At 43.9% G+C, this 12,873-nt stretch overlaps 1 protein-coding gene across 1 annotated transcript in view; it reads right to left on the bottom strand.

The window, feature by feature from the left end:
* Window positions 1-12,873, bottom strand: part of LOC117506417 (dedicator of cytokinesis protein 3-like) — a 544,822-nt gene that overhangs the window by 389,507 nt on the left and 142,442 nt on the right. The window lies entirely within an intron of this gene.

Genomic DNA, 12,873 nt, shown 5'->3' with positions numbered 1-12,873 from the left:
CCGGAGCCGCCAAGTCCTGAGTCCCCAGGTGGTCTCTGTCCTCCGTTGTCGGCCCTGGTACTGCTGGCAGACAAGAAACAGATGACGGTGAGTGTGAGTCCTCACACCCAGCAACCTTTACACACAATTCCTCCGGGAGGGAAAACCTCCACCTCCAGATACGTTATCACTCGTGCAGCTCCTGTTTGTCCCTCTTCTGGATGGAGTGAGAGACGAAGACCGTCGTCTTCTCACTATCCGCCAATCCAATCTCCAACAGACTTTACAGGTATACGGCTGCACACAGATCACAATTTGAAAAACACTCAGAGAATACAGCAGAGAAGATTACCTCTAGTGGTAGATGATTTCTCGGCAAGGAGGTGGAGTTGTAATCCGCTTCTTATGTGGTGGTTGATGAGAGACAGCTGGTGTGGTTGACAAGTGACAGCTGTCACTTCCAATGGCTCCGGCGCCCTCTCATGCTTGAAGCCCGCACTCCAAGCAGGGCGCCGACTGGTGGTGGTGGGCCAGCAGTACCTCCTCTTCAGCGGCCCACACAACAGAGCCCACATGCTACGCCATCACCCGGAGCTAAAAGAAGTGGAGCAGCGGTATCCGCCGACTACTGACCAGCGCACACTCCATCACTTCACTAAACTGCCAGTCAACGCTGAACGAGCAAAGCAGATAAGTAAATTTACATCTTTAGAATCACTTGATTAACCTTGTAAAGCTGCATTTTCTTAAACATAAATATTTTTTAAGTAATATAACTATTTCTCAGAGCTCTTTCAAGCTTAGAGGAATGTAGGTAATCCTGTAATTGGCACCCTTTGTTACAAAGAGTATTGATTATGAGTAGTAGTATTGATGAGTAGTAAACTGAGAATTGGTTTGAATCGAAAATCGATTCTGAATCGAATCGCCACCCCAAAAATCGGTATTGAATTGAATTGTGAGTTGTTGTAAGATTCACATCCCTAATGTATAATGACAATAAAGGCTCTATTCTATTCTAAACATCGACTTCATTTGGTCCATCATTAATCCCCAAGTCACTCCTGATGTGTAGACGAGTGTCTTGCATTGCAGAACCCTAGGCCTTTCACATTGGGCCACTTCAAGTTGCATCGTGCGGCGTCATGACGATGCCACGTGGATGCAACCTAGTGCCGAGACAATGTAGCTCAACGCCACAACACTGCGAGGGACGCAAAGGACGAAGCCAATTGGATGCCAAAAATTAAACAGGTTTAATTTTTTCTGCGTCCTGTGCTTGACGCAGAAAGGAAGTAGTTTCAACACAAGTCAGGGCAAAGCAACGGTACTCAATGTGACTGGAAGCCACACCCTCACAATACAACATTACTCAACGGCAATTTATGAATTCTGCTGTGTTCCATTATTCCCGAAGTATAAATCATGCAGGACTGTTTATACAATGCAATAAAAATTACACACTCAAAAAGCACAGAAAAAAGTTGTGTTGTGCGGCGTCATGACGACGCAGGAATGTCTGCGTCAGGTGCGTGCAGCAGAGGGGCAGAGAGGAGGTGAGGATGCAGAGGAAAACCTGCAGACAGACTCAGCTGCAGTCTGTGTGCGCTCTGATTTCTCTTCTAGTTTGTATTTCTTTGTGCTGAGCTGCAGGACTGCGCTCTGAGTTCTGTCATAGTTTATCTTCTCTGACCATGAGCTGCGCGCGCGGACAAACTGTCTGTGAGATAGTCATGATTTTATTGGAGCATGTTTTTGGCTGTGAAAAAAATCTTCCACGATTGTCATGCACCACCCTCATTTCGCCTCATGTCATGGAGGTCGCAACTGAGTGTGTTGAGCCGTCTTGATTAGTGGTGATCCTTAATAGAGAGTGACAGCTTCTTCTCTGACGTGTGTACAATTAAACCCTGCTGCACCGCATTCAGTTTCATTGCTGCAGTATGCTGAGGAAGGACAGTGACACCAAGTCGGCTAAAAGTCTCATTCCAATGCTCATCAGCACAATCCTGCAGGTGTTCCACCTGCTGCTGCTGTGCGTGATGTTTGGGAAAATGAGAGAGATGAGAGCTGCGCGAAGCCACAAATCTGGCTCTCTCCATCTCCTCCTCCTCTCTGTGCCACTCCATGGCACAGAGCCCAACTAAGCATGCAATCACAAAGTTCTTCTGTTGTGGATTAAATCTAGATTTTGAGGAGAAAACTGAAGTGATCTGAATTGCTCAGCAGCTGACGGTAGGATGAATATGGGTGTGTGTTGAGACAATTCACCTCATTGCCGCGCAATAGCGCGGAACATTATTCTTGACTGTGTGTAATGGTTCCTGATAATTCGCCAACAACATGTGCCATTAACCGTAATGCGTGGTAACAAGTTGCAGCAGTTCCTGAGGAGACCTGACGCCTCTGCCCCGAATCATCACATTCGTTATCAGTGGCCAAGAATGTGTACTTCGTGGCATTCGTGACTTGTCGTCGTTATGTGTAAACGCAGCATCACATTATAGTTTGTGTGTGTGTGTGGGGGACACACACATCATTTGAGCATCTTCGGAGCACTCATCTATCTGTCTACTTCGTTTCTGCTAATGTCTAGGAACGAAATGCTTTGGAACAATATTAAAAAAAAATTATATTATTATAAAATGAGTCTTTGTAAACAATACGTCAAAGGTGTTGGAGATTTCAATAGAAATCTAGAATAACAATTTCAATAGATTAATTTAAAGCAGGTCTGTGCGACTGTGTTTTTCTGAGCAGTTACACATCACAAAGCTCTCAAATTTAATGGAAGGACAACTGACAGTTTATGACTGAACTTTAGGTGAGAGACGCTGGACGAGGACAGATGAGAGAATTTTGCCATTCTCTCCAAGAATTCCCTCTATCTGCAAACAAATCTGACAAATGTCAAGAAAAGCAGTTACTTAATATTGCCAAGACATTACCTCACTTCTTCATGTTTTTTTTGTGCCATAAAATGGATAATTCTCAGTTTTCCACAAAGAAGATTCGTCACCCATTCAGAATCATTCACTTTTCAAATTTGTAGCATTAGATCACATGCTTGAGTGGGGAAATACTGACCCTTTCTCTTTTTTTACCCATTTTACTTACAAAACATACCCCATTTCTTTTGTTTTATAAACTGATGTTACCATATTCCATCATAGAGTTTTAGCAAGCTAATTTAGCCTCATTGTGCATTTTCCATTTTATGAATTGCCGTCAACTTGTAAATCTTTTTTTAAATGGATAACTAAAATTAACACACAGACAGATCTGATCAAATAACACAAAAACAACAATGAAGTGAATAAGGACTAAAGGTAATATTCTGTCAAAATGTCAAACTAATTCCAACTCAGCTGCCAAAATTAGTAATAGACAAAAAAGTAATGATGTAGAATTAATGCAGCATGCATCAAAATGTTGCATAAGTGCATCTGCAGAATGTAGCCTCAGGAAGCCACACAGAAAGCAAAGAGCTCCATTCTGTGGCCTGGAAAAGCCAACATGAATTTATTTTACTCAGAGATGACCTTTCATTCCAGACTCTGCTGCCATTTCCCTGAAAACAGTAAAACTGAAATAAGTGCCCCAGGATCATGCAGTCATTCTGCCCTGCAGGCTTGCAGAAAAGTAATTTGGGAGCCTTAAAAAAATTAATATAGCTCAGCTCAGGAAAACCACAGATACAGCTGGAGTTTTAGATTATATACTGTATATACACACATTATATAGTCACACTGTACCAACAGACACAAGAGCTTTTGTATTTTAGTCTCTTTGACAGAGCATTCATTTCCCATAGTCAAGGTTCTCTGAGTTCAATGCAGAACCATTAAGGTCCATGTAGGTACAGTTTAATGCCAGGAAGGTGTCAATTACATGTAGATAGAGTGTTTATAGAGTTATAGAGAAAACACTTATAGAGAGTTTTCACGTGAGGTCACAAATCCAGAAGCTGGCCATCAGGCAGTACTCCGCTATCCCTTCTGTTTATATCGGTGTAGCAGACCAAACGGTCCGCCCCTAAAAATCGGTCCACCTTTTGCATCTGCGTATGGCTTGTTTCCACTGTTTGACACAGATGTTATTTTTGCATCCGCTGTCCGTTTCCTCAAAATCATGATACCACTTGCTCTTGTGTGGGGGCGCTGGTCAAAATATGAGGTGTGGTTGAGCACAACGCTGTCCTGTTGTTATTGTCCATCACCAGAAAGCGACTGCACCATAGACCAGCAAATACAATGTGCAAAGTCTGGTGCTGTCTGGCACTGTATAAAGACCACGACACTCAGACACACCTGACACAAGCGGGTACACGACACTTGTACACTCTGCTTAACCCATTTTCATACACAGGCTATATTCCTGTAACATATACCATGAAAAAGAATAAAAAAAAACAGCTACTAAATGAAACAACAGTAAACATTCACAAAGAGAAGCAAGACAACCAACAGGCAGACTTTGGCTCAAATCCTAGTCACACCACCTGTCTGTGTCCGAGGACAAGACACTTCATCTACATTGTTCCAGTCCACCCAGCTAGAAATGGGTACCAGCCTTAACTGGGCAAGTAATCTGCATAGAGTGGCATCTGGTCCAGGGGGAGTCACAGACTCACTGCTGAGTCACACTTCGGAATCCGAGATAAGCACTGGCTCCAAGGAAACTCAGCTTTGATGGCCACTATGTCCTCTGGCAGGTTGCTGTTACATCTTTTTGCTTGCACCTAGCGTCTCAGTGCCACAACACTCTGTAACTCGCACAGTTCAGTTTGAAAAGGCAAAATAGCCGACACTCTGATTGGTTGGTAACATACATTCAGACTACAACATGCCCATAACCAATGAAGAAGATAAGTCAAACGCCTTTACCCCCTGTGCCCTTCTCTAAGTTGATATTTCCCACCACTTAAATAACAATGTGTGCTCGGACACGCTCTAAATGGATTTGCTCACGTTTTTATCCACAGTCAAGATCACCAAAACTAGAAACAGGTCAAGAACCAGACATTACTTTGTCAGTTTCCACTGTAACCTGAACTCAGATAAACAGTGATGAATGGACCCTCCATAGGCAACTGGCGCCTTCAAGGTGTACCCCAGTGTATGCTGGGAACCTGTCTAGCAATCATACAAACTCTAACAGGATAAGCTGAAAAAATTTGCGTGAATGGTCAGAGGGATGGATAGAGATCTTAAGACCTTTATGCACTACAAACCAAAGATCAATACCAAAAAGAAAAAGAAAATCCTCCATCTAATCCCTAAATTAGCACATGAAGCAGCAGAAGGGTTTTGTTTCGCTGGATTGTGTTTGCTTTGATAAATGTCACTCTTGAGAGGCTCAGAAGCTTTGCTAATTGACTGCTGGGAAATTAGACAAGAACTGCACCAGGCAGCTTCTCGGGGATCACATATGGGCCAAGATGGGAAAAATGTGTTAATCGCAGCAACATAATGTTAATGTGGCAGCGTTAAAAGCGTCTGCTGATGCTGTAACGATCATAACAGAACTACAGATGCTTAAATGTCAAATGGTTAAAAAGGATAGGTAAGTTTCCATCGCAGATTTGTGCCAAATCTAAGCGATATTTGTAGAAGGTCGACAAAAACCAACTGCAAAATGACATCTTTTCCATTGTTGTGCAACTACTGGATGCTGCCCTCTCACAATAACCAACATTCATGATGGCAGATGTGCACGTCCTGCTAAATATTAGCATTTTGCTGTTGTTTTGAATCCAACTTTACCCTAAAATCATCTCTTTTAAAGGTTAACAAGTTCTCTGTCTCTTTCTCCGTCCATGTTTCTCCGTCCACACTCTAAAATGTGTCATGTGACCCTTCATTTTCAATTCAATTCAATTTTTCTTTATATTGTGCCAAATCACAACACAAGTTGCCCCAAGGCACTTCAAAACAGCGAGGTCCAACATTAGAGGACCTAGTGTCTCTTACACCTCCATTTCATCCCTGTCTTATTTAAGTTTAATGACAGTTTGTTTCGGTCAAACCATATTTTCAATATGTTAATTTCTTCAGTGATTTTCTCCAGACCTATCTGCCAAACTAGAAAACTGCTGCATCCTAGTAAGAGCAGAACACTACTGGAATTAATTTTAATAAGGCAAGTTGTTTTGTTTTTTCTCACCTAAATGGATGCTGCACTCACTCCAGTTTATTGTCTGGAATAGTCCCAGATTGCATTTCAGAGCTTCTAGAATTGAAACATTTTCGTGCAGGTGGTGTTGGGGGTAATTCTGGGTTTCAGCTTTTTTTGTTTTTCACCACTTTCATCCCTGAATATGTCAATCGTGAGTCATGGATTAAAGTTACTAACTGGGACTCCTGTCTTGTTGCGAGAAAGAAACAAGGATCGTCCTCCGTTCTGTTCACACAGCTCCAAACGCTGCGCGGCTCTCTGATGAGTCAAGTTAGAATGATAGAGTCCAGTCTGAATTAATAACTTCAAAGTGAAACACCGTTTTGTTTATTTTTGTTTTTGCTTTCCTCTGTGACGTAAACTCATTTTGACTTCTGATATGAGCTGGACGGACAAGGAGAGCAGTCGCCATCATCTAATGTAGTCCATGTCCGTCCAGGTCATATCAGAAGTCAAAATGAGTCAAATGGCTCTGAGAGGTCTAAATAGACTGCTGTGTAATGAATGGAACCACACTGCCATCTAGTGGATATCCAGTGTGCGTGAGTGTGTATTTGTGAATCAGTAGGCATTTGTTTGTGGATCTGTGGATTTCGCGAAAAGAATGTCTCAAAATTACGTCACAAAGGAAAGCGATGAATGCATGTAATTGGTGATCCACAAATGCTGAAACTCAATTCACAAATACAATTTCCAGTTTTACAAATGTTTTTTTTTTTTTTTTTTTTACAAATTAAGTTTTATATTTGTAAATACAACACTATTTGCAAATACAACATTATTTGCAAAGTTACAAATATGAAATATTTGCAAAGTTACAAATATGAAATTTGCATTTGTGGATATCTGAACACATTTGCAAATCAATGATTATTTGTAGATCACCCTGTGTGCATTTACAAATATTAATGAGACAATTTTAACCCCATAGAATGAGGGCTGTATTTTACATTCTCAACGTTCTGTAGGCTGTAACCTGAACAACATGAACCATGGAAAAGAAAAGCTTGCTGGTAGAACAAAGTCAGTGTAATAAAACAAAAGTTGGCAGTTTATTCTAGTGCCTTTATTTGAATGCATGTTTTTTGTTTTCATCATTAAGTTTTAATGCAAAAATAGTCTTATACATTAGACCTATATTCTTATTTTGGGCATGATCCAAATATGTAACTAGTAATGACTTCATGACTTTCTTTGCTAACAAAATTTTGACTATTAGAGAAAAAATTACTCATAACCATCCCAAAGATGTATCGTTATCTTTGGCTGCTTTCAGTGATGCCGGTATTTGGTTAGACTCTTTCTCTCCGATTGTTCTGTCTGAGTTATTTTCATTACTTACTTCATCCAAACCATCAACATGCTTATTAGACCCCATTCCTACCAGGCTGCTCAAGGATGCCCTACCATTATTTAATGCTTCAATCTTAAATATGATCAATCTATCTTTGTTAGTTGGTTATGTACCACAGGCCTTTAAGGTGGCAGTAATTAAACCATTACTTAAAAAGCCATCACTTGACCCAGCTATCTTAGCTAATTATAGGCCAATCTCCAACCTTCCTTTTCTCTCAAAGATTCTTGAGAGGGTAGTTGTAAAACAGCTAACTGATCACCTGCAGAGGAATGGTCTATTTGAAGAGTTTCAGTCAGGTTTTAGAATTCATCATAGTACAGAAACAGCATTAGTGAAGGTTACAAATGATCTTCTTATGGCTTCGGACAGTGGACTTATCTCTGTGCTTGTTCTGTTGGACCTCAGTGCTGCTTTTGATACTGTTGACCATAAAATTTTATTACAGAGATTAGAGCATGTCATAGGTATTAAAGGCATTGCGCTGCGGTGGTTTGAATCATATTTGTCTAATAGATTACAGTTTGTTCATGTAAATGGGGAATCTTCTTCACAGACTAAAGTTAATTATGGAGTTCCACAAGGTTCTGTGCTAGGACCAATTTTATTCACTTTATACATGCTTCCCTTGGGCAGTATTATTAGACGGTATTGCTTAAATTTTCATTGTTACGCAGATGATACCCAGCTTTATCTATCCATGAAGCCAGAGGATACACACCAATTAGCTAAACTGCAGGATTGTCTTACAGACATAAAGACATGGATGACCTCTAATTTCCTGCTTTTAAACTCAGATAAAACTGAAGTTATTGTACTTGGCCCCACAAATCTTAGAAGCATGGTGTCTAACCAGATCGTTACTCTGGATGGCATTTCCCTGATCTCTAGTAATACTGTGAGAAATCTTGGAGTTATTTTTGATCAGGATATGTCATTCAAAGCGCATATTAAACAAATATGTAGGACTGCCTTTTGCATTTACGCAATATCTCTAAAATCAGAAAGGTCTTGTCTCAGAGTGATGCTGAAAAACTAATTCATGCATTTATTTCCTCTAGGCTGGACTATTGTAATTCATTATTATCAGGTTGTCCTAAAAGTTCCCTAAAAAGCCTTCAGTTGGTTCAGAATGCTGCAGCTAGAGTACTGACGGGGACTAGCAGGAGAGAGCATATCTCACCCGTGTTGGCCTCCCTTCATTGGCTTCCTGTTAATGCTAGAATAGAATTTAAAATTCTTCTTCTTACTTATAAGGTTTTGAATAATCAGGTCCCATCTTATCTTAGGGACCTCGTAGTACCATATTACCCCATTAGAGCGCTTCGCTCTCAGACTGCGGGCTTACTTGTAGTTCCTAGGGTTTGTAAGAGTAGAATGGGAGGCAGAGCCTTCAGCTTTCAGGCTCCTCTCCTGTGGAACCAGCTCCCAATTCAGATCAGGGAGACAGATACCCTCTCTACTTTTAAGATTAGGCTTAAAACTTTCCTTTTCGCTAAGGCTTATAGTTAGGGCTGGATCGGGTGACCCTGGACCATCCCTTGGTTATGTTGCTTTAGACGTAGACTGTGGGGGGGTTCCCATGATGCACTGTTTCTTTCTCTTTTTGCTCCGTATGCATCACTCTGCATTTAATCATTAGTGATCGATCTCTTTTTCCTGGTTCTTTCCCTCAGCCCCAACCAGTCTCAGCAGAAGACTGCCCCTCCCTGAGCCTGGTTCTGCTGGAGGTTTCTTCCTGTTAAAAGGGAGTTTTTCCTTCCCACTGTGGCCAAGTGCTTGCTCATAGGGGGTCGTTTTGACCGTTGGGGTTTTTCATAATTATTGTATGGCCTTGCCTTGCAATGTGGAGCGCCTTGGGGCAACTGTTTGTTGTGATTTGGCGCTATATAAGAAAAAAGTTGATTGATTGATTGATTGATATGTACTTGATCGGTATCGGCCTTGATTGGTATCGGCTGATCAAAATTTCAGTGATCGGTGATCGGCCCAAAAAATCCTGATCGGTGCACCTCTAATATTATATAATGTGTGTGTGTGTGTGTGTGTGTATATATATATATATATATATATATATATATATATATATATATAGAAAGAGAAAGAGAGAGAGTGAGAGAGAGAGGGGGCGGGGGTGAATGATTTTTGGATCAAAATAGAGTGCGGCCAGGGTTATAAGAAGTAAAACTGCTAGCATTTCCATGGTTCGATGACTTTAGCCTTAAAGTAATATTAGCACACTGAAGGGTAGCCTGAACAGTGTTGTATGGCTGGGGGGGCCTGGCTGCCTTTTTTCTGTCTTTTGTCCTGTCTTTTGTTTTTCCTTCCAGGTGGCTTGCATTTGGGACTGAGTGGCTGTGTAGCTGAGTTTTCAGGACCTCACCCTGATCACCTGAGGCTGATCACCTGCGGCTCGTCAGGACTCACAGCTGTGGTGCATCTACATGGATTGGAACATGGTGGCATTTAAGACTGGAGTACACAGTGTGTATTTGCCAGAGACTCGACCTTGTGACCAGACGGGTGAGATCGTTGTCTCGGGAGCCATCTCATCATCAGTGGATGCAGAGAACGTCCAGGTTTGATGCATGGTCTGTGAAAGAGGAGAGGGTGAGGTCTCACACTCGTCAGCACACTTCCTGAGGTACGTTAGATTTTGTGACTAACATTTATACAGTCAGTAAATGTGGTGTCCCTCACACCTTATTATATTGAGCTGTATGTTGGTCGTTTAAATCAGCTTCCACTGCAGTGGAGTTTTGTGAACAGGGTGTTCTATGCCTGCAGGGTGGGAAGCTGATTTGCAATTAAGCCAGGAAGTGTTTGCTGTTTGTACACCTTTGAGCGTTCTCTCTGTGTGTTGAGTGTGGACTCACATAATGATTCCTTCTTTCACAGACTCGGTTTGTCGCGGCCACCTGGGGGGTGTCGGCGGGGTCCTTGGGTCCGAACCAGTTCTGGCTCCGGACCGTTAGCGCTGCTGGGAGCGCACCGCAATCCACCACGCCAGACCGCGCACTTTTATATTTTTCACAGCACTGTTATATTCATTAAACTCTGTTATCCTTTGTACCGTGCTCTGCTTATTTCATACTGGGTCCTTCAAACACTGGTCGGTTCTCCGGGCTGCGTCCGACACATAACAGTAGTCTCTGGCCAAACATCACGGACCCAGCGGTAGCAGAGGCGGTACCGCGCCGGGAAGGCGGCAGCAGACGTTCAGAAGTTATCCGGATCAGTTGCGGGTGCTCTCCGCCCGGATGGTGCGTGTTGGAGAACCCATTACTGAATACTGATTTGAGCGCTCATGCAGCCGTGTTCCTGTGCTTGTGCCTTATCCATGGGTCGTGGTGGAGTGTGACTGGCGATGGCTTCGCGTCACACTTCGACCGGATAAGAGGTTTAAACGGGAGCTGCAGGAGTGTGTCTGTAATGGGTGAACGCGCACGGCGGAGCTCTGTGGCACGGGTCGCGGTGCTTCCTGTGTTACAGTCGTAGCCCTGTTTCCCCGGGTAATGATAGCTACTGCGTCTGTTGTGTCAGCTCCGGTGTTATTTAGTTGAATCACATTTTTGGTTGTGTTGCACACAGCTGCGCACAGAAAAGCAGCTCGTTTGTTTTCTCTGTCACCAAAGGGGGTTTTTCATTTTTAGCACTCTGGCTCCCTCTTGTGGTGACTGAGTCACATTACCGTTAAGCTCTTAAGTTGGAACAGGTGTGTTCGATTTGTTTGAGCTTGACGGTATAAACCACTGATTAGTTTTGTGTTGGTTCATTTCTTGTGGGTGTTTTTTGAGTTGGTTTTTGTGTGGGATTTTATTTTTTCCACTATTAGTGTCTGGGGTTGTGTCCCTGCAGCCTGTTTGGAGCAACAAAACAGGACCCAAGCAACTTTGTTAGTCTGTTAGTCTTTCTTTTTATTTTTTTTAGTTTCACCTCCCCAGGGTTTGATGGGACGGTCCCCTGGGGGGTGATGGGGTGGTGATTGGGTTGTTTTTTCTTTTTTCTTTTTTTTGTTTGTTTTTTGTTATGCCCTCTCTTCTCCTCTGACTCCAGCCGGGTGTGCCGTACGTGTCGGCGTCGCTGGAGTGGTGCAGTTTGGTTATGCTGGGCGTTTCCCAGGTAACCTCTGCACCCGGGAGGGGGGAGGGGGGGGGTTTGGGGTATTTTCTTTTTGTTCCCTCTCTTCTCCTCTGGCTCCAGCCGTGTGAGCCGTAGTGTCGGCGTTGCTGGAGTGGTGCAGTTTGGTTATGCTGGGCGTTTCCCAGATAACCTCTGCACCTGGGGGGGGGGGGGGGGGTCAGGGTGTTGTTTTTTTTGTTTGTTTGTTGATTCCCTGTTCCACCTCCGGCTTCAGCGCACCTTTGAGCCGTCTGCCATCGGCGTGGCTGAGGTTTGGGGCAGTGGGATATACCCGCAGCTGGTGGCTGGTTTAGAAGTCGGAGGAGTGGCGCCGTTTTGTGCCGTCTGCCATAACCGCTGTTCCACTCCTCCCGGTTGGCTTCTGGGGTATAGTCACGGTTGGTGACACTGGACGTGCTTCCAGTTTCCACTGCGCCAAGGGGGTGGGGTTGGGGTTGTTTTGTTTGTATGTTTTTTTTTTCTCCTTTTGTTTTTCCCCCCAGTTTCCGCCCTCAGGGTTTGACTGTGGTGTCCTCTGGGGGGGAAAGGGCTGTGGGTCCATCTAGCCATAGACGGCCGGGGCTGGGTCCGTTCGTCATGAGGGGAGGCGTCTCCTGGGGTTGATGGAATGGTCCTCTGGGAGGCGCTGGGAGTCCCCGTGGGTGACATTGGATCCCGGAGGGACCTCGGCTGTGGTTATTACTCCTGGAGCTGGCGGGATGTCCTCTGGGGGGTGTTGGTCCCTACATGTCGTTGGGGGGGGGGTGTTAGTGTTTTTATTTGTTAGCTTAAGTTTGGGTTGTGTTTTTCTTTTCTCCTCTTCCCGGGGTTTGATGGGACGGTCCCCTGGGGAGGGGGGGGTGTTTTGGTTGTTTGTGTTTGTCTTTTTTGTTTTATGACGAATCAGACTGTGAACATGGTTGGACAAAGGCTGACCGCACAGGTTCAAGAACTCCTGGCCACACCTGTGCTAATTGACTGATAGAAACAAGGGCAAAGATGCAGCCAGAGGAGAAGACATCAACCGTTCTGTTAGATGAAGATTCTGTTGGAAGATGAATGCGGATACAGTTTCCAGCCATGGTCCCTGGAGGGGGGTGTTTCTCCTGGGCCAGGTTTGTGTGGTCGCTGGGAGGCTTCCCGTGAGGGTGGGGTACTGTTGTATGGCTGGAGGGGCCTGGCTGCCCTCACCCTGATCACCTGAGGCTGATCACCTGCGGCTCGTCAGGACTCACAGCTGT

Source organism: Thalassophryne amazonica, chromosome 3 (assembly GCF_902500255.1).
Source record: "Thalassophryne amazonica chromosome 3, fThaAma1.1, whole genome shotgun sequence".
Taxonomy (NCBI): domain Eukaryota; kingdom Metazoa; phylum Chordata; class Actinopteri; order Batrachoidiformes; family Batrachoididae; genus Thalassophryne; species Thalassophryne amazonica.
The sequence above is the reverse complement of the archived record's forward strand: the minus strand, read 5'-3'. Positions and strand labels throughout refer to the sequence as shown.